We start from the raw sequence: 27,614 nt of genomic DNA on the forward strand, positions 1-27,614 counted from the left end.
ATAGAAGAAGTCGTTCGAGCAGAAGTCCTTAAATTATTTGACGACAGTGTCAGTTGCCTTATTTCAGATAGCACAGTTCATGGGAACTCACATCACTTGTCTGGGATCGGTTAATGAAAGTGTTGAGGTAATTTCTTTGGCGGACCCTGGTTATAAAGATTATTTCATTCATGGTCCGTTCTTGTTTGGCTGAAGACGTTAAACTTAGCGCTCATGGGAGGCAACCCAGCCTTTTGCTTTATTGTATTGCTTTTTATTTCATTCATTTTCATTTTTCTTAGTTAGTTACTTCAATGTTTGTGGGTAACATTACTGCAAACCCTCACGAGACTACAACTCGTCCACTAGGGGTAACCTAGGGGTTTAAAGGCTTGTTGCATGCGCTAAATGCAATCGAGAGCACCTGCGAAAGTGGTATAGGTAGGATCTTCTTTTCTTTTTCTTTTTGTTATTTTCGCTTCTGTTAATTTCTCTCTTGCCCTAACTTGCTCTTACATTGATAATTTTGGAAAGCCTCTTGATTCTCCGTCCAGGTACTATCTTTCCCTCATTTCTCTTTTATTATTCGTTGTCCCATGTGCATTACTTGTTTATTTCTAATACATTGAGGACAATGTAGATTTTCGGTTGGGGGTGGGAGATTAGGGTACCTAATCAGTATTTTCTTAGTCCTGAGGAAAATTTGTGAAAATTTTAAAATTTTTTCTGAATTTCTATTGAATTCAAAGTGACTTTGAAGGATAGTTGTGATTTTAACATTATAAGATACCTGATGTTGGTAACTAATGACTCTTGGATTCGGCCATCTGTTTGATTTCACAGTCAATTTTGAATTGTTAATCCATGATTAGACGTTGTAAACATTGATTGAGTCATGATTTCATATATCACATCTCGCTTGCACATTAAGGTTTCGGTTCGATAACTGAATGATTAACTTGGTAAAAAGAAGAATTAAAAGGCTAAGCCACATAATCTTCACCATAGGTTTACTCCCTATAGGTGTAGATTTGATTCTCCATAGTTGACTCATAAAAAAAAAATGAGGCGACGAGTTTTCGCCATAGGTTTGCTCCCTATAGGCAAGAATTGATTCCCCTCATTTGCGTTACTACTCATAAAGAAAATCAAAGGCTGGTAAAATGAAAAATTACTCTGTGAGATAAGTGTTGGTTTCAAGCTTGGTTGTCACGAATTACCAATGATATCATGAGATTGACAATTGGATCTCTTAATGTTTGTAAGTCGAGATTACACTTTACATTCATGGAGCTCGATGTTCAGAATTGTTCCAATTAATGGATTAATATGTTGAACTTGATTATGAAGTTTACTGAGAGCTTGATTTCAGAAAAAAAAAAAAAAAAAAAAAACTCTACTTACCATTCATGAATCTTAGAATTTTCACATCTCAACTATCTGTTCTCAAGTCACTTGAGTTTACAGGAATCATCTTTTATTTCTAAAATTATTTTTCGCATACTTTGCTCGGGACTAGCAAAATGCTGGTTGGGGGTTGTGATCAGGGTCAAATATTGCATATCAGACCCCAGTAATTGCCTGATTTTACGTACATGATAAGGTTTAATGCCATATTTTAATCCTGTTTTTATTACAGGATGAAATCAGGAGTGTGTACTGAAAGATGATGTTAAGAACATGGATTTGGTGCTCCAAAATTACCAGAGCACGGGATGGACTCCAGAAAACCAATAGTGAAGATTTTACACGCCTGAGATCTGAGGAAAGCACGATAAAGAGGCCCGAAACGGGTCCAAAATGCAAGATCACATGGTTCTCACCATCCAATTGGCTCGAAACTCCATATATGGCCTGGACGCCATAAATAAACTGTACATAATAAATTTCAACCATTGGATATCTCGAGAAGTGGGCCAACGGACAGATCAGCCCATTAATCTTCAATTTTAGGCCCACCTACAATTTGGATATAATTCAAAATTGGCCCAGACGGTTTAAATAAGGTGAGGAATAGGATGGACGGATTGGATTTCTCGAAATCATCGTAGTGGACCCCGCATGGGTGGCGTGTGTATTAAAGACACGTGCGCCGGCTGCGCACCGCACCGCTGGGACGGTCAGCACCAGCGCTGACCCATCTCTCTCTCTCTCGCCGCTGCAGCGTCTCCGCAGGCCGACCGCTGTCGTCGGTTGTGGGGCCCATACATTGTCCAAACGGACAATCCAAGCCGTCCACCAGAATTCCAGTGTCCCTAGTACCATAGCCTAGGTGGAGGTATTTGAGAAGACAGTAAATATTGGTTTTTTTTACCCTTCAAACGCAGGTTGAACGGTGGAACAGAAACATTCTGTGTACCACACCAAAATGAAGAAAAACCGTGGGTTTTCGACCGAAATTTCGAGATGAATTCGGTGAACGGATTGGATCTTTCAATATAAAATCCAAATGGGCCTCACCGTTGTCACAGCGGAAGCAATCCGCTGCTCTGTTCGCGTCTGCGAAATCCGGGTTTTGCGGGAGTTTGTGAACCCCACCGGTAGCACGTACGGCCGATCTGATCCGTCCATCGTGTAGAGGGCTTCGAGAGCTTCAAAACCATGTTGACATTCTTCTCTCATGCGTGCACACGTGCGTGATACAGAGGCCACAAACAGGCCGTCTTGTGACGTCCAAAACTGATTTTGTTGAGATTTCTTCTGTGGGTCGCGCTAATGGACCTTCAAAACCACCCATTCTTGACTGAAATTTCGTCCTGAATCCAATGGACATGGTAGATTTTCCAGAAAATACCTCTGTGGGGCCCACCGATCACGGCTGCAAAAAATCGCACTTCGAGTCCTTCTACGACTCTGCCACCGACCTCAGCCATCCAGCAGCTATAAAAGGGGAGTTTTGGACGTGGGAAAGGCATTCAGAACCAGGGGATTCCAGATCTGGAGCAAGGAAGAGAAGAAAGAGAAGGAAGAGAAGAAAGAAGAGAGAGATCGATTGGTTTGGTGTTTAATTTTTATGAATTTTATTTAATATTTTTCATGAATTTTATGGGTCACTAATCTTTCAGCTAGGGCTGAGATGAAGCCCCTAATTTGATTAGCTCTTGTATTGGTTGATTTACTTTGAATTTCAATTAATTTGTTTCTTTCTTTAAGTGGGCTTTATGGGTTTAAATTCTATACTTCTCCATCTATGAACTTGATTAAAATATATATATGGATGTTGTTTGGATGCTTATTATAGGTACTTGTGTCTGATCAAGAACAAGTTTCCTATAGAGGAAGAAACAGGGTGCTTTAATGAATGTACATTCCATGTACCCGACCAAGGATATGGGATATGTCATTCATGGCATTGCTTAAAGGAATTAGACAGTCTGTATGCCCGATTAAGGACACAGATTGTGCTTTCTCTATTTAAGTGGTATCAATCTAGATCAAGGTGAATCAATAGACAAAACAAGGGTTAGGATAATTAGGGGTGGATTCGAAAGTCCTAGTGCTCTCTCTCTGATTAAATTTTCTTCCCTGTTCTTAATTAATTGTTTTTCATAAAATTGTGCTTAGTAATTCATTCCATTATTTGTTGGATTAGTTAAGGAGAATCATAGATTTGAATTGTGACGACCAGTCCTCGTGGGAACGATCTCGTAATACGTACCGTATCTACATCTGATTCGTATACTTGCGAGTTTAAAAATCATTTAAATCATGTTGGTTTAAATAAAACATCAGTTGAACCATTCCTAGACCACACGTACCGCTGGTCTAATCTTCAGACAATTGTTTAATCTTGCTATTATTGTTGGAGTCACTGGAGTATAGGAGAAGAGTGTCTATAACTCAGTTTGTATGGTTCTGCTGGAGTGGGTTGAGAGATGGTTTGGAAACCCATTTAGGCCCTGTTTATATAGGCATTTGTGGCTGGGGGTTATGGTCCAGGGAATTAACTCTTATTAAGCCATTTATAGCTATTGAAAAATCAGCCGTTTTCTAACTGTTGTGCATGGCTCATAACAGTAGCTGCATGCTGACTGTTGTGAGAGCTGGCTAGCCGTTTTCTAGCTGTTGGGCTAACCATGTAGTAGTTACAGTAGCGCCACTAGCGCCTCTACAGACACACTGCTTCACATGCCCATGCCCTCGCATCGAGCCCGAGCCTGAGCGCGTGCGCGCACCCGCGGGTCTTCCAGTGCTACGCACTGGATCACGCAAGTTCCATGGTCCATGGACTATGTAGGGAAATAATAAGGTACTTCATTGTTTTCATTTAAACTAAGAAATCTTCTCTTCCCTTTCCCATGTGGGACTATTCTTTTTAATATATTTTAATATATTTTATTTTAAATATATTTTATAACATGAGCCCCACAGATTTTACTCATCATAGGAAACCATCGTGATTGAATGCCCACCATTAAAACCTTCAAAGGGCTGCATAGAGAGAGAGAGAGAGAGAGAGAGAGAGAGAGAGAGAGAGAGAGAGAGAGAGAGAGAGAGAGAGAGAGAGAGAGAGAGAGAGAGAGTCCATGGTGCCAAAGCAGTTGAAGGAAGAAAAACCTTATCATCTAACCCTGCCCATAGATAATCATCTTACCTTGCCCATAGAAAATTGGACTGGGATAGAGTAGTGTGGCGGTGCCGTGTGCCACTGGAAAATTTTTTGTGGGCCCCTTCACGAAGTAATCCATCCTTTTTTACAAATCATTTTAGATCCATAAAATGAGGTAGATCCAAATCTCAAGTGGACCACACCATAAGAAATAATGGTTATTTTCTAACCATCATAGAAATCTTCTTGAGGGCTGCAAAAGTTTCAAATTAAGTTGATGTATATTTTTCATTCATCCATGACTGTGTGATCTCATGAACAAGTTAATGGAAAATAAACATTGTAGTGGGTGTTCAATCACCACTGTCTCATGTGGTTTGGTCCACCTGAGATTTGGATTTGCCTTATTTTTGGGCTCATGCCCTGAAATGAGCTAGCAAAATTGATGGAAGGCATGAATAAAACATATACATCATGGTGGGCTACCCACTAAGATTTTCTAGCAGCTGCAGTGTTGATGTTGGTGTTGTATGCTACACTGTACAATCCTAGTCCATTGAATTTGGACCATGGAACTTTTAATGTTAGTAGTCCACTTGAAGGAAAACAATTAGATGGTTAGGATTATTTAATCAATGTAAGTTTAGGATATGCTTCATCAACAAGGAGCCACCTTGTTAGGATGATCCTAACGGTCCATTTAGTGAAATAATTTTGGGAAGGCCTATGGTTAAAAAACTTGGGGACTTTATGTTGTTGATGTTTTAAATATGTCCATAACATGGTCTGTTGATGCCATGAAAGACAACTCGATGTTATCGAGCAGATGTCGATGCCATCGAGAAAATTTGAAAAAATCTATGTTAGTTGCTATCGAAGGTCCCATTGAGGATTTCCACAGAATTGTGCAACTGTGTAAGTTGTTACATAATCCAATTGTAACAATGTATATATCAAGCGTAATCGGGATTTGAGAGAGAGAGAGAGAGAGAGAGAGAGAGAGAGAGAGAGAGAGAGAGAGAGAGAGAGAGAGAGAGAGAGATTAGAGCTTTCAAAATCGCTCCTAAGTATTCAAGGGCATAGATAGGGCTTCTGAAAAGAGATTCGAGGCTTGATCGAATCGATAATCCACTATCTCTTTGTTGAAATGATTTTTTCACGTAAAATTCGGATTATTCTTATTTGGGCTTGGTTGTGCGATTGCATGTACTTTGCTTGATTCGTCTCCATATGTTTCTTAGGTTTCCAACACTTTACCAGTCTCATTCAGCTATAAGTGTAAGTCGGGGTTGAATCGGCCTTACTCATGGGAGTCAGGGGTGACTCATGCCATTGAACTCAATTGGGTCTAACTGAGTCTGAGTTGACTCCAACAAGTTGAACGAATATTGCCTGAGTCTTAAAACCATGGGTAGCCTACTTGAAAGAATAAAAAATGTGATTTTTGCCAATCCGGTGCTTTTCTGCTGATTACAGTCCATATCTACATGAAACAAAGGCCCTAGTAATTGAACCATTCATCTTGTGATCTCCACCATATTAGTTCTGTACAAAAGGTGGGACATCATGATGCCAGGTGGGGCCATTGAGATATTTGTGATAAATCCACCCCGTCCATCTTTTTTGTAAAATCATTTTAGGACGTGAGACCAAAAATGAGGTGTATCCAACACTTAAGTGAGCCACATGAAAGGAAATAGTAACCATTCACTGAGCACCGTTGAAGCATTTTTATGACCATAAAACTTTTGTATCAGGCTATCTTTTTGGTGTTTTCACTTCATCCCGTTTGGAATGACCTTACAAATGGTTTGGATAGCATATAAACTTCAAGGTGTAGGCCCATGAAGGTTTCAACAATAGGAATTTCTTTTCCCAAATTTCCCTATCATGTAACACACTTGAGTTTTGTATCCACCTCATTTTTTATAGCATGTCCTAAGAGCTTGCAAAATGGATGGACGGAATGGATTTCTCACATACATTGCGGTGGCCCCAACATCCTTTAGTAGGAACTTCCTATAGAAGGCTTTTTCAGGAAATCCGCGTGCATGATGCCTGTATTGTTAAAGTGATAAAGTCCCTTAATATAGATTGATACACCACACTCTGATAGCTTAAGCTTTTGGAGTAAATGGTTGTTTGACATGGTATTAAAGCGGAAGGTCCTATGTTCGACTCTCGAGAGTAGCAAATATGCCTTGCTAATATATTATTCTCCCATGGGGGGTAGGAATATCACGCCCGGCCCAGGGACCGGAAAATTAAGCCCGGCCTATTTATGGTGTGACTATCCCTCCACCCTCATCAGTATGTTCCCGTGAGGAATTCCTACCCCGCACGTGCGGGGGGTGTTAAAGATATCCCTGGTCATACATACAACGCAGTCCATTATCAATTTTCTCTTATAGGCGGTTTGATTTTCAACTTTTTACAGTTGTTTAAGAGATAGAAAAAGGACTTTATTAGCACTTATTTAAATTTGTGGGCTTTACCTTGCATGTGACTTATCCACACTATCCATCCATTTACCAACACATTTTAGGACAAGATTGGAAAAATGAGGCAGATTCAAAGCTTAAGAGAAGCTCGACTAAAAAATAATGGTCTTAAAGACATCACTCATTGAAAGTTGTTTCCTCCTTAAGCTTCATGTAAGGCCTATATCCTAATTCGTGCCATTCCTTAGACTCTCGCGAGCCTCCCTGTTGAACTCCGGCAATCCACGACCTGTAATCGGTGTTTGCCTGCGACTATAAGTCGCATCTTGTAAATCTGAGTTGACTAGACACGAGACTTGTACTGTGGCGACCGCGCCGTCGTCGCGGTTTCAACGTCGTGACTTGCGCACCGATGCGATACCCAAGTTAAGAGTTGTGGGCTTGCGTTCATCTCGAGAAAAATGCCGCGCATTGCAAATCTCGAGAGAATCTCTACCCAACCATCACATCAATCAATCAAGTATACAACCCATCACAACACATACCTAGCCCATCCCTCTCTCACCCAAGAGTCAACAACACCCATACCTCTCATCCCATCTCCTCTTACACAACCCATACTTTCCATCCCATCTCTTACACAACACCACTCCACCCATCATTCACTTCATTCTCTATCTCATTCTCTACCCAAAATCCCAAGCAACAAGAGAGAAAATCCTAAGGAGAGAAAAGAGAAGGCCCACCTCCCTACCATCCAATCTCATCATCCAACCCTCCAAAATCAATCCCAACCATTGAATCTCATCCCTTGGAGCTCTAGAACACACTGGTGGAAGAAGAAGTCCAAGATCTAAAGTGGAAGCTTTTCTAGGATTAGATTTGTATTTTCTTGCATGGATTTGATGATTTGGAGGCCCACATTCGATGGGACCCAAGTGATGCATGCATGTGTTGTTATGCAAAAGAGGGGCTCATAGTGGCGGGGGCCCTCCTGCAACTGCTCTCTATCTCTCTCTCTCTCGCTCTCTTCTTATTTTGATGAGAAAAATGTATGTGGCTAGTGGGCCATATGCACGTGGGCCCCACTTGATGGATGAATTACATCCAGATAGTCCAGCCATGGGGCGTCCAGTAGCAAAATACTACTGGACTGAATGATAGGAAAACGCCAATATCAATTTAATCCCAACCAGGTGGGCCACGTGCATGTGGGACCCATGTGTGATGCATGTGCCTTATATCCATACCGTCTGTCCAACAGAGACGGTGGTTCCCACACGCAGCTATTTAGCTGTTGTATTAACGTCAACAAGTTTCGGGGAGGGGGGGCTCTAATCATGGGGTATGTGATATATCCATACCGTTTGTCCATTTTTCCATGGATGTGGGGCCCACCCCACACGTGCTCCACGTGTGGGGGTGGAGCCCACCTCAATGTATGTATTCTATATCCCCGTCGTCCATCTCTGGACAGTGCTGTGGGATGCACCATGATATATGTGTTTGATCCCAGCCATCTGTCCATCTAAGGATAGGACGTGGGACCCCACCGTTGATGTATGTATTGTATATTCACACCGTCCATCTCTAGACGGTGTGCCATGTGGGGCCAACCATGATGTATGGGTCTTATCTACACCGTTTAGATCGCTGGACGGTGGGACTCACCTTTGATGTATGAGGTTTACAGCCATGTTGTCCATCTATTTTGGCTGCCACGTTGGGCCTAGATGATGTATATCCACCTCGTCCGTTTGTTGGACGGGTGGGGCCCACCTTGTGATATGTTGTATATTCACACCGTCCATCCACGTGGCCCCCATGTGATGTACGTGTTTAATCTAAGCTGTCTAGATTGTCCACTTGGTGGGGCCCATTTGGAATATATAGGGCCCACCCCATTGTGATGTATTTATGACCCGTTTGGGGAGGCCCATTATGATGTATTTGTAACCCATTTGGTGAGGCCCATTGTGATGTATTTGTGGCTCATTTGGCGAGGCCAATCTAATGTATTTGTGACCCATTTGCTGAGGCTCATTGTGATATATTTGTGGCCCATTTGATGAGGCCCATTATGATGTATTTGTGGCCCATTTGGTGAGGCCCATTGTGATGTATTTGTGACCCATTTGGTGAGGCCCATTGTGATGTGTTCGTGGCCTTTGATGAGCCCGATGTGATGTATGAGAGGCCCATATGATGAGGCCTGATGTGATGTATATGAGGCCTTTTTGTAAGGCCTGATGGGATGTGTATTAGGCACTTATGTGAGGCCATGGGCTCACTATTTGTTAGGCTCTATATGGGCCACTTCTTAGGAGCGATGTTGGTTAAATATACACACTAATGGGCAATGATGGTTAAATGTCCACATTGTGACCTTCCTTTAGGCCTTTGTGAGGCCCATTCTCATCCTTCTCTAAGTGGGTTGACCCTAATCATTGGGCGCCATTTGCATGATCTATCTATTTCACATTGCGTTAACGTAAGATGTTGGGCCTTCATTGGTTGTTAGTAAGATTGTTTTAATCTTGGAGTGCATATAGGACTTATTTGGGCCCCCTCGGACATATAGCGGGCTATATGATAATATGGTGAAGGAAGCTCGTTCCGGATCCTTAGGATTATAGGTATGCCACCTAGACCTAACCTTGATATGAGGAGAGTTCATCCTCACCGTAGACGGAGGGATTCGTGCTATCAAATTTAGTATATCCACAGACGAGGACTGACCCTCATGTTATGGATCTGCTATCCAACTATGGACACTACTTGTATATAGGCTGATTATTGATGTCGATTATGAGTACGTGATAGCATAGCATCATGAAACATGCCCATACGCATCATCTGCATGCTTGTTATGAGATGTGGTTGACCATTGCGTATGCCATTGGACAAGTTGTTTCTAGAACTCCCTGATAGGCGGAGTTGTCCCACATGAGCACACGGTATGCGCAGGATTGACGTATGACTAGATTGTGTGACTCATGCATCTTGCATTGCGTGTTATGATTACTGTATACCCTAGCGACATCAGGGCCATGGCCTCCAGAGGTATATCATGGATGGTAGGATTGGACACCGAAAATCTTTTTCTATACATAGGGCACCATAGAGTCTCTGGGTGAAAATCCCTAACCTCGATGATACCAGAGGATGCTCAAACGTCGAGACCGACTGGATATATGAGCGCATGAGGACCGTATACCAGTATTCCATGTCTCCCAATTCCAATTTTGAATCTTGCAATTGGTGAAACAAGATATGTGAAGTCAATCCCAAGTACCTAGGAGAAGGCTATGATGACGATATATATATATATATATATATATATATATATATATATATATATATATATATATATTGGTGAAAATAAATTATGGGCCTCTCAAGAATAATATGTTCTCCTCATCAAAGCCCAAATCAAAAGATACCGGTGATATCCAGAGATGAGCTGTATTGTTATGTGGATTCATATGAGGACTGGCATGCTTAAGTTGCATCCTGCATCGCATGGCCATGGTGTGGCTGATAACATTCATGCCTTACATCACATGGCCCTAGTGTGGCCGATAGTATTCATGTCTTGCATCGCATGGTCTTGGTATTGCCGATAATATTTATGCCTCGTATCGTATAGCCTTGTTACGGCTAACAGTATTCATGAATTTACTTGCATGTTTCCGCATTACTCTGATATTGCATTCTGAGTACGCTCATATTGCGCACACACTTACACCACCCTCTAAACTTTTTATAAGCTTATGTACGATTGATGTGTATAAGTGACGTTAGGACACCGCAGCAGCATTAAGGTAGGAGCGTGCCGCAGAGCGTACAGAGTTTTTGTTATTATTATCATTGTATTTCCTTTTCAGTTTGTACTTAAAGTTTTTTTATCATAGTTAATTTTGTGATGATGTTCTTGTTGTTGTTCGTGGGTTTTGCTTGTGGTTATGCTTATTGTGAAACAAATCTATATCGAAAATTCTCCTTTTAGCATCCCAAAATCGGAACCTGGTATATGGGTGCCGGGAGCTGAGAATGGGATACTACGGAGGCTGTCTGTACCGGATTCAGCGATCGAAAATTTTGTAAGCCCGGTTTCCAAGTTTAGGGCGTTATACTTCACATTAATATTTATTTGTCATCCAACATGTTTATAAGGTCACACAGTCATAGATAAGGGAAAATAAAAATGTTAACTTCATCTAAAACTTATGAGGCCTACAAGAAGTTTTCAATGGTAGGTGCTCAATTCCCATTGTTTCTTGTGGTGTGGTCCACTTAAGCTTTAGATCTGCCTCATTTTTTTCACACAGACTAAAATGAGATGGTGGAAGGGATGGACAGTATAGATAAGACATATTTGTAAATGCTATCTTAGATTTATCAAATTTTATGGTGCCAAAACCTCTTGGAATCTGTATCTTGTGTAGCTCATCTTCATATTCAAGATTAAGCAATTCAAGTACAAGTTCAAGATGTCCTAATTCAAGAATCAAGCATCTCAAGTTCAAGTTCAAGAATAAGAGATTCAAGTAAAACATCAAGTACTACTTCAAGTTTTCAAGCTCAAGTAATCTTCTCAAGTTTAAGCTCATATACTCAAGTTGAAACAAAAGTCATAAGTACTTCAAGTTCAATGTTCATATACTTCAAGATGACAAGCTTCAAGTACTTCAAGATCAACTATCAACCGAAGAGAATAATGTTTCAATGTTCAGTCTTCACTGGTAAGGTATGAATGACCCTAGATTGACCATAGGATAGGTCATATTGATTGTATACTTCATTTGGGTCATTATATAATTTTATAAGCTTTTTCTCGACTAGTCTTATCCTATGTTCGACTAGTCTAGATACAGGCTCGACTAGTCCAAGAATTTCCTCGACTAGTCTTAAGTTTGTTGTGAATTTTCAAGATTTTCTACTAGACCCTCGACCAGTCTTGGAGACTGCTCGACCAGTCAAGTAAACAGTGCTCGACTTAAAGTCCAGCAACCAGTCTTGGTCCCACTCGATTAGTAGAGTGCAGGGCTCGACTAATCGAGCAGGTCACTTGACCAGTCGAGTAGCGAACTTATCTTATCGCGCCCGAATTGTTAAAATCTTGTTGGTTTTACGACCAGTCGAACTGACCACTAGGCCAGTCGAGCGAATAGTTTTTATGCCTATAAATTGAGCACAAATTTTAGAGTTTGGCAAGTCATTCAAGCAAGATCAAGACACCATTCTGAGAGATAAGTTTGTGATATTCTTAAGCTAATTGTGTTCATTTAATATTCTCTTTAATTTAGCTTTTTTATTTGATTTTTGATTCTCTATTCCAATCTTCATTAAAGAAGGGATTTAAGCTTTCCCCTTTCTTGAGATCAAAATCAAATCAAGCTAGCCCGAGGTGATTTAATATAAAAAATCATTTAGAACTTAGTACCCTTTCATAAGTGAGTGTGGACATTGAACATCTACTTCGAATTAGTTCTACCGGGCTTCATCAAAGGAGAATATCCAGATAAGTATATTTACATTCTTTTTATAAATCTCTTTTTGGTTTTTGAAGTTGTGCCAGAAAAATCTCTCTTTCCTTTTTGGTTTTTCTGAGATGATCCAGAAAATCTTAGAATGTGGGGTTTTCGAATTATGTAAGCTCACTTGAAAGACACAATTGTGAAGGTTTTAGGTAAACCTTGAAAAACCTCTTTGATAGTGAAAGCCAATATCCCGAGGGAGAGGATATTGAGAGTGGAGTAGTTGTGTGGCTGTTTTTCTAAACAGTTAGTGTACACACAAGCGAACCACTATAATATCTGGTGTAGTGGTGGTTAATTGATTGTAACTTTGTGTGAATATTGTAAATTTCTTTTTAAGCCTTTGTGGAAAATGTTGTAATCTTTTTATACAAGTGTGAGAATGCTGTAATAGTTTAGTTTATTTTTTGCTATTTTTATTCTTTATTCCTCTGTATTGGTTTGAGATTTTGATACATAGACCATTCTATGAATCAAGTTGTCCTACCATAAGCCATTAGTTTTTGGTATAAGGTTGTCCTTAAAATAACATCTGTATCAACTTCTCAATACTTGTACATTTGAGGTTGCTATTCATTTCTGCCTTGTGGGATTGTTTAGTACTATCTTTACTTATTTGTTTATTATTTCGCTCTTAAATTGTTAATTTGGTATAGTCTTATTCACCCCCTCTTCTAGGACTTAGCTTGGCCTTTTCAATATTATAGTGGGCCCCACAATTTAAAAGTTAATCTCTTTGGCTACGTAATCAAACTTTTAAACAAAATACACCAATGTTCCACATTCACCACAGAAAAGACCGAAGGTACATTCTCATACACATGGCCCACCTGATGAGTATGTGGATCGTAGTCATGCATTCTATTTGGTGCATGTGGTGTGCTGGACCGCTTCAGTTTCTCATCTGCGGACCCACCAGGCAACCGGCTTCCTTATTAATAAATTAGCTATTGCGTCGATAACATGCCAATGGATCCGGACGGCCAACACACTACATGATCCAATGAAAAGGTTCGATTCAATCGTCAGATACTGACCTCTAGCGAAAGGCAAAGATTCGTCTGTGAGATGACCATTTTGTCATATTTCTAGCTAACGGACAGAGGCTCTGAGGGCTGTGATGTATGGGTATTATCCACACCATCCATCCATTCTACCGTTTACGGTACAAGCCCAAAAATAGGGCACTTCCAAGGTCTCATTTGTACCGATCCTCACCCAAGACATGCGACCCTTATCATGGGAGCTCACATTTATGTATGTATTATGTATCCACACCGTCCATCCGTTTTTTCAGATTATTTGAAGGCATTATCCAAAAAATGAAGCAGATCCAATTATCAGGTGGACCATATTATAAGAAACAGTAGTGATTGACTATCCCACCCTTGAAATCTTCTTAGGCACACCTTAATGTTTTTCGTAGTGTTTATTTACCATCCAATCTATTGATAAGGTCACATACGCTTATCCAAAACTTCTGTGGTTAGTTGTGAGTCAATCACCACTGTTACTTATGGTATGGTCAACCTGATAACAGGATCTATTTCATTTTTACATGAAATGATTTGGGAAAATATACGACGCCAGCGAATACATACTACATACATCAAGGTGCGCCCAGTGTAAGGCCAAATCGTCTTGGGTGAGACCAGGGTGCACGTCACTACACACAGCACATGAGACGGAGAGCATCCACTGGCGTCATCTAACATTCAATGTCTGTACATGTGGCATACAGGCCAAGTATCCAGAGCGTTGTCAGTGTGTACGGATTTCCTGTAAAAGCATTTCCTAGGAAATTCCTATGATCTAAACCTAGATGGCCCCACCGTGATGTTTGTGAGAAATTCATCGCGTTCATCTATTTTGTGAGCTCATTTTAGGACGTTGGACCAAAAATGAGCTAGATTCAATGTAAGGATTGAAGAAGTTTTCAATCAAGGTAATTTCTGTGTTCTCAGTTCATTCATCTCATGAGTAATGACGTTACTAACCGTATGCATGACATTCAAACATCATTGTCGACCCAAGGAGGTTTCAACGGTAGGAATTTCCCTACCCACCTTTTCCTTAAGTGTGGCCCACTTGAGCTTTGGATCATGCTCTTTTGGCATCATATCCTAAAATGGGCCTGCAAAACAGTGGGCTCCACCTAGGTTTACAGCGCATGTAGTCAGTGAGAAAGGCTCTGGCAATAAACCCGCGTACCTGGGCAGAAAACCAGCGCTATTATCGCATAATAGTATGGCTGTTGACCGGAGTAAAAAATAAATAAATTTTATAACCACTCATTTGTATTCATCAAGGGTGTTAAAATGATCTGTATTACCTGATTTTCAGGCTACGGTCCATCAAGATTAGGACCCTGATGGATGTAAGGTCTGGGTCTTGTTGATCGGAAAGTAGATTGGCTGGTATACCACACACCAGCGATATAGCTGGTGTGTCAACGTCAGCGAGTGTTGTGGGTCCCATCATGAGGCATGTGTTATATCCAAACCGTCCATCCGTTTGGCTGGTAAGACTTTGAGCTAAAAATAAGATAGATATAAAGATCAAGTAAACCACCCTGCAAAAAAATGGAGGATTGCACGCCTACTATTCAAATCCTTTTGTTGTCATGGAAGTTTTAGATCAATATGAAATTTGTTTTTTCTCTTCAACCATTTCTTTGTTACCCTGGAGGGAAAACAAACGTTATGTGGGCTCTGCGAATGTTTTAACCGTGAAAATCATCCTCTCAGCTTTTATTTGTGGTGTGGTCCACTTGAGCTTTTTTTATAATTCAATTTTTGTCTCAGGCCTAAAATGACCTCTAAAAATGGATGAACGGTGTGGATATAAAGAATACATCAGTTTAAGGCCTACGCAACTTTGATCTCCTTTGAAACGTTTGTACAACTCGGAGCTCGAGGAGAGTCAGCGATCGTCGACACGTACCCACACTAGCTATATCGCTGGTGTGTGGTACACCAGCCAATCTGCTTCCATTCATGGGAAATATATGTACGGATATTGTATGCTTGATCATCTTCCCTACTCTGATGCATAGGATGACGAGATAGGCTGCATGATTGCTGCTGTATTGGTTGACTGTGGAAGGAAATCAACGGCTAAGATTCCATAGCTGTCTAAAACTCTCCAAGCTGGCACGTGCAACGCACGTGATGAGTGAAAAGGGTGAGGGCTCTGGACTTGGGTATCAATGCCGGCTCTGATAAATGCAAATTTTGAACAATTGACCTCAATTGCAGGAAACTGTAAAACCATGTTGGCCTTGAAAGAATGCAGGGTCCACATTACAACTACCAATCAAGGCCTGTTTCCCACCGTTGAATGGTGCAAATTTGATTGATTTGAGCCATTCATTGGGTAGTTGGTATTGTGAATATGGGTCAAGTTAACCACACGTACGAGTAGGATTTGAAATGGATGAGTGACTCTGTTCAAGTCACTACACTAGTCATGTCAGGTGCTGAGAATCAGAACAAAGTCGAGCTGACTCCGCAGAGTTTTAAAACCATGGTAAGGATTGCTTGATGGACGGATCAGAATCACCAAACACTCGACCATCTTTCCATCAAAACGAGTCAATTTTGTAGGATCCAATCCATCCAAAAGATGGGCCCCACAATATATCACTTTGAATAAAATCCACTCATCAGGTAGGCCTCACCATCATAATAAACGAACAATAAATAGTTTGATTTACACATCTAGACTACCTAATGAGTGACCAATGCCTTGTGGCTTACGAGAGAGAGAGAGAGAGAAACAACTGACATCCCTTCAAAAATATAAACCACATATTTTTTTTTTAATTCGCTATTGACCATTCATGTCATTAGTCTTTGCTTGGAAAGACACATTTGCATAATACAAAAACACTAGCTGGAAAAATCAAGGGTAAAAAACAAAAACAAGGTCCACATTTGAAAGGATGTGCAGAGGTTTGCTCAAATACATCCTCACATATTACAATGTTATAAATAGGGAGTTTAGAGTTTGATGCTGATCATCTTTCAATGATCAAAGCCGTTTACATGATGGGTCTTCACTTGTGTTGTAGAGACAAAAAATAAAATCTCTTAATTTTATTTTTTTCTAACCATTAGAAATTTTGGCTATTTTGCTTTAAAAATGAATGGTCATAATCAAAGGGTTGAAATTTTCAATCAGAAAATTTTTGGGTATCTCTCATCTATTGAATCCATTGAACATAGACGGTTTGTGTCACTATAAAAGTCCCCGCAATGTAAGATTGTTAAAGTTCATGTGTGGCTGATCCTAGTCTTGGTGAGTCACACCTAATGAATGGATTTTTTGAATGACACACTCCACAATGGCCTCACACACGAACCTATGGTTGGCATCCCATCCCTGTTGTTCCCTGTGGTGTGGTCTACCTGTAAGGGATTCTGGTCTGACCCAAATTCCATTGGCAGTGCTAGATAAGATCATCTACCCATATGCAGCGGGACTCGACGTGCCAATGGCCTGGATTGCTGGAGCATGACCTGCACTTATTATAATTGAAAATCTGCCAACATATGATTGTACTACACAAAAATGAGGTATTTGAATAATGGGTGCACTACTTGAAAGGGGTTTTGGTGTCTGCATCAAAATATTGCTGAATGTTATAATGTCACCCATGCTCTAATGCATGGGTATTAGACAAGTCAGCATAGCGAAACCAATAGATATAAATGCAACCGAGGTGGGCAGGCGGCCCATGTCCTTGCGCAAGAAGAGCCCTTGATAGATGGGCCAGTTGATGATGACCAACACCCCACATAGAACAAACTGCCATGCCAATGCCTCCATGTCTTCAACTTCATCACCCATGACTACCCTCTTGATTTCACCGACTAGACACAAGAGGTTCACCATCGCCAATGTGGCTAGGACGGCGAACATAGGAGAAGTGGACCCAAACTCCATGATCTCTTGATCATACCTCTTCGCCACCTCGTCGTTGGTTGCCTTTGCCGTGATCACGAATGCTGACTTGGCAAGTCCTGATAACTGGAGTGCCGCATCGATGGTGCTGAAGAAATACGACGATGTCCTTTTGTAAAGCCACATCCGTTGTTCGTTCCACCATGACTCGACCGTCTCTTCCATCCATAGCGCCTCGACTAGGCTGTATGTGTGCTTTGCGACCATCACATATGCAAAGGGTGCAAACCATGGACTTGAAATCTGAAGGGGCAAGAAAAATTTCAACTTGAGCATCACATTCGATCATAGTTTAACTTGATTTTATGTCCAGCCGGGTCAGGTTGATTCAAGACTCGGACTGAGTCTTTACTTGACTCGATATTAATAATTAAATTAATATTATTTATAAACATTTTATATATCAATCAAATATAAAAATAAGGGTAAGTACATGCAAACACATGATGCATGGCTTGTTGACTAGAGGTGTTGGTCCTTCTCCTTGAGGTCTTGGGATTTTGAAACCCATCCCTTCGAGTCGACTCAGCAAGTTGACTCGGCAAGTCACACCGTGTCAAGGTAGAGTCAGGCTTACAATTGAGTTTCACGATAATTAGGCTTGGAAACTTTCTGGTAATATGTCTTTATATCTGATCTAGACCATTCATCATGTGATTCGCACCTTTGATCTTTATGTCTGATCTAGACCATTCATCACTAGATCAGATGATGCTATCCAGCCAATATGGAAATCTACCACCTATATTTATCATACCACAAAAGTATATGCTTACTCGCTACTAATGCTAGCCTATGTCCTGTATTCGAGCATATTTCCGTAAGAAACATATCATATTGGTCACGGATGATGATGGGGCCCACAAAGCTTGAACTTACCGTAGAACCGGATGAGATTTGGCTAGTGACCATGTCAGTGTTCCGTGGGCCCCACCATGATTTATATGTTTTATCCATGTCGTCCATCCATTTTCCCAGATCATTTTAATGCTTGATTCCAAAAATGAGGCAGATCTAAATCTCAGGTGGACCACACCATAGGAAACAGTATTGATTGATGATCACCATACCCTTGGGGGGGGGGGGAGAGAGAGAGAGAGAGAGAGAGAGAGACCTTTGGGAACAAGGAAATGCCATTGAGAAGGGCAAGGGATAGGACTACAACATAACATAGTGTTGGGAAGGCATTGAGAGCCTGTGCATTGTAAATAGCATAGCTCATTTGAAGTCCTAGCTTTATCTTGCCATTTCCTTTTATGAAGGAACAATGCTTGGTGAATATTTGAAGGCGCCCTTCTGCCCATCTCTTGTGTTGCACCAACGATTGTAATAAGGTTGTAGGAGCAAGCCCTAAGAATGCTTTCATTGTTGGGTTGAGATACATCGATTTCCACCCCTTACATTGAATTGCCATGCCAGTTATCACATCTTCCGCTGGACACCCATACTTCACTCCCATCTGCATATTTCAGGTACATGAGAGAGAGAGAGAGAGAGAGAGAGAGAGAGAGAGAGAGAGAGAGAGACCTCTTTTCCCCACTGAGTATTCTCTTCACAGGTGCAACTTGCATGACCTTTTGCTCTATCCTCCAACTCCATGGCACTTCCCTTTGCTCGCCCTTCCATTCCTTTTTTCCACTCCTCCTTGTATTCTTCACCATACTTCTTCCCACATACACTCTCCCTCCTAAAAAAGCATCCGGTCCCAAGGTACGGTGACCCTTCATAACCATCCATACCGTGAAATTCCACCTACATAGCCAAGCACATTGAAAGATCCATTATTTTAAAGGTCATGACCATTTATTTGGTGGGCCATTATCCAAATGAAAGATGATCTGATTATTGGTCCACAAATAGATTGTTTACTCAATGTCCGATCACTTCGATTTTGGTCATGGCAAAGCTACATTGGCCCACCATAGAACTTTAATGGGCAATCTGTGACACTTACCCCTTGAACTACCTTGTAGGAATTAGCATAAATATCATTCTTAGAGAGACTATCGAATCTCTGAGGAAATTGTACTAGACAATTTCATGACCCTTCTCTTCATCCATGAAAAAACACAATGCATCTCTCAGCGATTCTGCATTGTTTGAGTACATGTCGCAGTCTACGGTCAGGATGATTGGCCCATTGCTTATGATCAACGACACCCGTATCTGCAAATTTGATCACGACGATCATGATCACAGCATAAAAAATGGTGAGGATTGTGGCAATGTGCGTTGTGCATGCATGAGCTTCTCTATGTGGATGCTTCTGTTTTCGTGAGTTTGCATGCACACATGAATGTTTGTTTCATTCAGGTGGACTCCATTGCAGAGATGGCCTCCTACAAAATTAGGTTGCTCAAATTATCAGGTGGGCCACATTGACATGTAAAATAATCATGGGTGGTTTAAGAAAATTTTGCCAATGATACACTGATATGCATGTTTGGCCTGTTTGATGAATGAACCCGCTTGGTCTCTAGGCTAACTAATTTGCATGGTGGGCCCACCTTTTTCTTGAATCTATTGTCCTGAATATGATACAGGCCGTCCAGCCGAGTAAAATTGGCAGGAGATTCTGCAAAACTCTCATCTATGTATTCCCAAAATGCCTAATGTCCGTCTACACCATCGGTGGCCACGGGCTGTGTCTGTCATGAGTTTTGGGCCCAGACCAATAACGGTTGAGGTTGGGATGATAAATGGGTCTGTGGATTTCATATATGCATATAAAGCCCAATTAGGGTTTAACCTCGCACATGTAAGAGGAGAAGCCCATTTACTATGTTGTTTGATGGGCTATGGGCCAGTTACTAAATGTGCCGAGCCCAGATCTGAGTTGTTGGCCCAAATATTAATTGGTTCTGGCTTACACGGATCCTTGACCCGGCTTGTTTGCACCCCTAATCTATGTGGCTGAAAGTTTGGTGGGTTGGTGCTCAAACCCAGCGCAACCCAAGTTTCCTATACCTCAACCCTAGCCCAACCCAACCTTAGGTTGGGAATTCTCAACCCAAGCAGGCTCGGTTGGGTGGATATATGCTAATATTTTTGTTACTACGTTAGTTTATTATATTTCAATACACATCTTATTTTTTGTACTCGTGATTTTACTAATTATATATATAGTTATTTCAATACAGTTCTTTTTTTTTTTTCGGATCATTTTAGGGTATTATGCAAAAAATGAAGCAGATCGAATTATCTAGTGGTCAATACCATAGGAAATAGAGGTGATTGACCATTAATGAGAAACAAAAGTTTTGGATGAAGCTGATACTTGTTTTTTCCCTTCATCCAGCTTATGTGACTTATCAATAGATTGGATGGCAAATAAAATTTAGGGAAACATTAATAATATGCACCCTAAGAAGTTTTTAATGAAAGGTGTTCAATCACCATTCTTTCCTGAATTATAGTCCACTTGATAATGGGATCTTCTTAAAATTTGGGATCATGCTCTAAAATGATTTGAAAATAAGATGGACGAAGTGGATACAGAATATGCACATCAAGGTGAGCCCCATGGTAAGTGCTGCAAAGTCTTAAGCGAGGCCATGGTCTCACATAATCCACTCTGTGCACTACCACATCAATTGAATTTCTTGACATGTGAAATTTATGTGGCCTTGCAATAATGTATTTTTTAAATCACACCGTCCATCTAAATTTTTGGATCATTATAGGATATGAGCCCCCAAAAATTGCATATTCAAAGCTAAAGTAGACCACACTAGTAGAAGCAATAGGAATTGACGGTAGCATTGAAAACTTTATGGGACCATACAAGACTTGGATCAAGCTGAAATTTGTATTTTAACTTCTTCCAAGTATGTGTGATCTTATGAACATGTTAGACGGAAAATAAGCATCAGGGTTGGCCCTAGGAAAGTGTCGACAATAGTTTGTTCAATTTTCACTACTTTTTGTGGTGTGGTCCACTTGAGCTTTGAATGTGCCTCATTTTTTGGGTAATATGCTAGAATGATATGTAAAAATTGATGGACGGTATGGATCTAAAACACAGATTATTATGGGGCCAAACAAGTTTCACATGTTAAAATTCATGTTGCGTGGCACGAATAACTTGGGTCATTGGAAATGAAATGGACGAATGGGATGTAATGGCACTAGAATTTCATATGCCTTCAAGACAGATTATCCACACTTAATTATAATTTATTAGTAACTTGGATATCGATTGGGTTTTGGTTGGGTTGGGTTGGGTTTAGTTGGGTTAGGTAATCCTATACTTCAACTCAAGCCCGATCAAAATTTTATCCGATTGATGTTTGTATAGCCCAAGCTCAAGGGCAAACCTGATAAATCCTGCCCAAGCACAACCCAATGTCGGGTCGGTTATGACTTTCAACTCTATTAGTATGCACGTGTTTCCACATACAAGCATGTAAAAATTACCAATGCATTCAGAGCACCAGCTTTGAAGTTGTGGAGATGTTGAGGTCTCTTCTCACGTGCCATGTACACGAGTGTCGGCAATGCTGATCCTTCAGCATCCACAGCATTCGGGTCCCTCCCATCAATTAATATCTGGATATTTTATTAGAAAGATCAATAAACAATTAGATGGTGGTGTCTCATCTATTAAAGCAGGTTCCTAAAGTCCAACCGCAAGACTATTAATGAATCAACAACTAATATTATAAAGAAGCGTCCATAAATTGGAGTCTTGACCAATTTCAATAATTACTCGATTTCCCACAAAAATATAGCAAAATCTCTGGGATATTATTTTTTACACGGTTACAGATCTCGATACACCCTGTTTTCTACTTTTGGTATGATAATAACACAAATGGTACAAATTTTCTACTATTGATTACCACAAATACAAGAGGGATGTATCTATCAAAATGAGGTGGCCGTAAATATCACTTCCCAGGAGAAATGGCTTACATACAGCTTGTCAACATGTCGCATTTGTAAAATATCCAATCCAATCTGTGAAAAAGGTGGGCCAGACCATGACTAATCGTGGATGGAAAAATCAGGCCAATCCGCTTATCCAGCAGAACACAACATCAAAATGAATGGATTGTATAACTCAGTGTACTGGTGTGGCCCAACAAATGAGTTGATTGGACTGATTTTCATTTGAAGTGACCATCATGGTTTGGCCCATCTTTTGCATGGATTGGATATTCTACGCATGAAACTTATCGGCAGGAAAGAATAATTGCATTATTACTTCTGGCACAAGCACTTTTATATAGGGATTTTCAAGCTTACTGTAAAGGCAATGGTATTTCTCTATTGTAATGAAATGTAATTAAGGTTTACCTGAAGAATGGTCTGATGGTTGCGTGGATTTACTGCCGAATGCCACTCTGCGAAACCTTTGTGAACGGCTCGGATTTCACTTGGGACACGGCCCAACTTAACTGCAGTATCTATCCGGTTCGCCATTTCTTCATATAATTTCTATGAAAAAACAAATAAAATGTAATTTGTAATTTTTATAGAGCATAGTTTTGAGAAAAATGAGAGTTTCATGCTCATCAGCAAATGTAAAGTTCGATCATGGCCGTTCATTTGGGGCCATGATACATTGATCCAAAAGTGTCCCATTGATGGCACCATTGGGATAGTGGATGCCCTGGATATATCCTAATTCGAAAAATAAGGACATGTGCCTAAAATACAAAACCGTTAGAAAAGATTGCTTGTGTTTGCAAAAGAGAAATACTTTGATATTATGATAATTTGACAGATCATACATAGGTGATTTGAAGTTATGAGAAATTTCATTAGTGGACATTTATGAATGCTTAAAAATGAAAACATTACAATGGTCTTATTTCAAACACCAAGGGTGTGTTTGGTCTATGGGATTAAATGATATTGAATTGTATTAGATGTGATTAACATCATTATTGTACAAAGATTGTGTTATGGGAAGATTAGAGAGACACCTGAACTCCAAGGTCCGAGGTGAGTTGAGTTGAGGCTCAAGATTGATCTCGGAGCTATATGAATTCGGAGTTATATGAATAGTCCGAGGACGGACTTCCAACTTGACATTCATTATACCTTCGGTCCGAGACCCTAGGCCCAGACGACTAGCTTGGAGGTTGGGGTGATCTGAGGCCGAGGTGGTCAGCTTGGAATGATTCAAGTTCGAGGCGGTTGGCTTGGAGTGATCCAGAGCTGAGGCGGTCGGATCTGGTTCGGATTGGAATCCATTAATGAGGGGAACCATGAGGTGTCCCACTACTACACGATTGGTGACAGTTACTCAATTGCCCACGTCCACATGAGACATGAGCACTGAACGACTGGGTGATCGAATTATCTGCAAGACGTGGTGAATGTCCCAATATGTGCCTGCTTTTGCGGACATGCCCGATGTAAGTGAGGGGGTATAAGTAGCATCTTTGTGGGAGGAGGCAGGTACGCAATATCTCGTACTTTCTCTACATCTTGACTTAGACCCAGATTTCTTTGACCTGACTTAGGCACCGAAGGGTCCCCTGTTTAATCTAGGGTCTTTTTTGCTCACCATTTTAGTGCAAGGCTTAGTAGGGGTTTGGAGTATCGAGAGGAGAGCAATCTAGATTTTGATAGCGACAGATTGCATGTCCAGAAATATCATGGTATTTTGGCCATCCAATCTCATATTTGGAATAAATTTTTTTGCTTAGGGTAAAATACTTGATTAAGTAAAAAAAAATTTTGGCGGACATAAAATTGTAATTAACAAATCAAATTCACAACCAATGTTGTTCACTAATAAATGTATATAACCAAAATGTCATGTGTAAATGGTGTATATGGATGGACTACATGGATAAACACATGTATCAATGTGGGCCCACATGTATAATGAATTTCAAAATCCATGAGATTGGGACCAAATGCAATTCCATCCCACTTAAAACCATGCGCCAAACGTCCCTTAACTGTCCAGAATCAATGTGACAGACTGGGGAATGAATTTATGTGAGAAGTTTGAATACAGCTGGCCATTGTATGTGATCATTTCTTGATAAAAAAAGCAGGCCCCAGTCTAAAATCCACACGTATGGCCTGATCAATGCCAATATTTTCATCTCAACCATCCAATTGAATGCTAACGATGGCCCGATCCATATAATTTTTGGGCCGTGCTCCATCCACAACTGTATGTACAATTTGGATGGACTGGATTTATTTTATGTTGATAAACAATGTTAAAGATATTTTACCTTGGTGGACAACCATTCGTTGGCGTGTTGAATATCATGGGGCTCAGATGTTGTGGCGAAATAGACCGCCGGTGATCTTGGGTCCACCTTGAATTTCTTGCAAAATGGGATCCAATGTTTGGAGAAGCGGGATGCCTCTAATAGAGCGTAGAATGTCAGATCTGACCCACCATCATCGGATAGGTAGATGCTCAGCTTCTCCGGTGGGAAATCGTAGGCCATGACTGAAAGAACGGTGTTGATCACTAAGGTGAGTGGTTCTATTGTGGGGTCCGCGGTACACACGAAAATGTCCACCCTCGGCAATTCATCTTCATATCTGCACCGTAAAAGATTTTTATTTTTATTTTTATTATTTTTTATTTTATTATTTTTGTTTTTTTAAAGAAGAAGAGGAGAGAAATTAAAAGGACAAAAATGGAAATTTATAGCATTTATGTAAATCGCCACTTAGAGCCTTTGGATCCCAAGAATCACGTTGTGATCCAACGGCTATAATAAGTTGCCTTGTGTGGCATCATTTTACCTAATAAAGTAATTCAAAACATATAAGCAATTAAAAGTTCACGTGGAGTGGTGACTATTATAGGGTGTAGACTTGAAGCGGATTGGCTGGAGTACCACACACCAAATTTATAGCTGCTGAATTGATGTCAGCAAGTTATGTGGGTCCCATCATGAGGTATATGTTATATCCAAACCGTTCATACATTTCACAAGCTTTTCGTAAGGCTTGAGATGAAAAATAAGACAGATCTAATAATAAAGTGGACCACACTACAAAATGTAGCGGGGGATTTTACGTCTACCGTTGAAACCCTTTTAGGGTCACATAAGTTTTGGATCAACATGAAATTTGTTTGAAGAGTATTTGTAACCTGACGAACACATTGGATGAAAAATAAACGTTATGGTGGGCCCTATGAATTTTTTAATGGTGAAAATCATTATACTCGCTGCTTTTTTGGTGTGGTCCATTTGAGCTTTGGATATGATTCATTTTTGGGCTACTGCTCTAAAATGATCTCGAAAAATTGATGAACGGTGTGGATATGATAAATACATCATTATGGGGCTCATGTAACTTTGATCACAATTGAACCGTTGGTATGACTCTGAGCTCGAGAAGCTCGGCGCTCGGCCCACTAACATTGTGAATTCTAGCCATTGGCTGCCTCACTGATGGGATAACACTTGCCTCTGGGTATTTACCGTAGTTACTTTATGATCTAATATGAGTGGGAAAGACTTAAAATGCATTAAATCCCTACCGTATATCATGTAAACCAAAATCCGGTTGATTTAACACTCAGGTGTGTGTCCCCGTACACCCTGATCCATCACTCAAGTGGTAGACTGAGTGAAAGATACCTCCTTTCAACACTGACGTCTTGGTATTAGTCTTGGTATCGATCCCAGTGGGGGTGCTAACAATGAAGTGTGAACTCACAGTGTTGTGTACTAACAAGCTAACAAATAAATAAATAAATAAATAAAAAACAAAGATGTCTGTCCCCATCCAATTATTACTTGCAGTCGGCCCCATCTGAGGATTGGACGTATACACTCAAAGTATGTGTGCCACAGAGGGTGGTTGACCTCTTACTTAAAACAGTATCTCCCACGTGTCCCATGTGAAGAAAGATGATAGGATGATCACAGCCATCCATATTTTGGGTGTGGATGTAGCTACTCTCCCAAACTCCCACCATCTGAAATCAAAACTAAGACTGTGTATATATATATATATGTGTGTGTGTGTGTGTGTGTGTGAGAGAGAGAGAGAGAGAGAGAGAGAGAGAGAGAGAGAGAGAGACCTCATGGGAACTTCCATTGAGGTCAAGCTGTATGAGCATCAATCATGTATTTGATGCGACTCCTTTAGGTCATAGGATATCCCAAAATTAAGCCATTTACAGAACTCAGCTTGGTCATACCATCCAAATCCATGTGAAGACATACCTAAAACATATAAAATTACTTGCTAGGATCCACTTGAGTTTTGGATGCGGCTGAAACTTGGTACAACCCCTCATCCAAGTGAGACACACACAATGGATGGGTTGGATTTGTGAATCACATCTATGTGGGCCCAATAAATGATACTGAATGTTTTAATGAGACGATAACCTATCTCAACTGTTGTATGTGGTGTGGCACCTCCAAGTCATGGATTGACTTCATTTTTAAGCCAGTGACCCATCATAGAATAGTGCTTCTAACTGATGGGGTAGATGTTTGACATACATTACGGTGGGGCCCACACAGCTCAACCTCATGGGAACTTCCCATGAGGTCGAGCTGTGTGGGCCCCTCCATGATGTATGTCGAACATCAACACCGTGCATTTGATGGGTCTCCTTTAAATTATGGGATATGCCAAATATCAGCTATATACGGAACTCAGGTGAGCCATATCATCTAAAACCCTAAACCCTAAAACATATAAAAGCACTTGGTGGGCCCACTTGAATTTTGGATGTATTTGAAACTTGGTCTGACCCCTCATCCAAGTGGGACACACATAATGGATGGGCTAGATTTGTGAACTGCATCTCGGTGGGCCCAACAATTGATTATGAATGTTTTAATGGAGGGTAACCCCTCAACTTTTGTATGTGGTGTGGCCCACGTAAGTCACAGATTAACTTGATTTTTAAGACCTTGGCCCACCATGGAATGGTGCATCTGATTGATGGGGTAGATGTTCAACACCCATCATGGTGGGCCCACACAACTCGACCTCATGGGAAGTTCCCATGAGCTACATAGAACCTTTTCTTATATATATATATATATATATATATATATATATATATAGAGAGAGAGAGAGAGAGAGAGAGAGAGAGAGAGAGAGAGAGAGAGAGAGAGTGTGTGTGTGTGTGTGTGTGTGTGTGTCCCAGTCTCCTGCACACAAGGTCGCACGGAGCTTTCATGC

The 27,614-nt window shown here is 40.6% G+C and overlaps 1 pseudogene; it reads right to left on the bottom strand.

Moving 5' to 3' along the window:
• Nucleotides 1–17,082: 17,082 nt before the first annotated feature.
• Nucleotides 17,083–26,510, bottom strand: LOC131255216 (cellulose synthase-like protein E6; annotated as a pseudogene).
• Nucleotides 26,511–27,614: the final 1,104 nt, after the last annotated feature.

Source organism: Magnolia sinica, chromosome 9, assembly GCF_029962835.1.
Source record: "Magnolia sinica isolate HGM2019 chromosome 9, MsV1, whole genome shotgun sequence".
Classification (NCBI taxonomy): domain Eukaryota; kingdom Viridiplantae; phylum Streptophyta; class Magnoliopsida; order Magnoliales; family Magnoliaceae; genus Magnolia; species Magnolia sinica.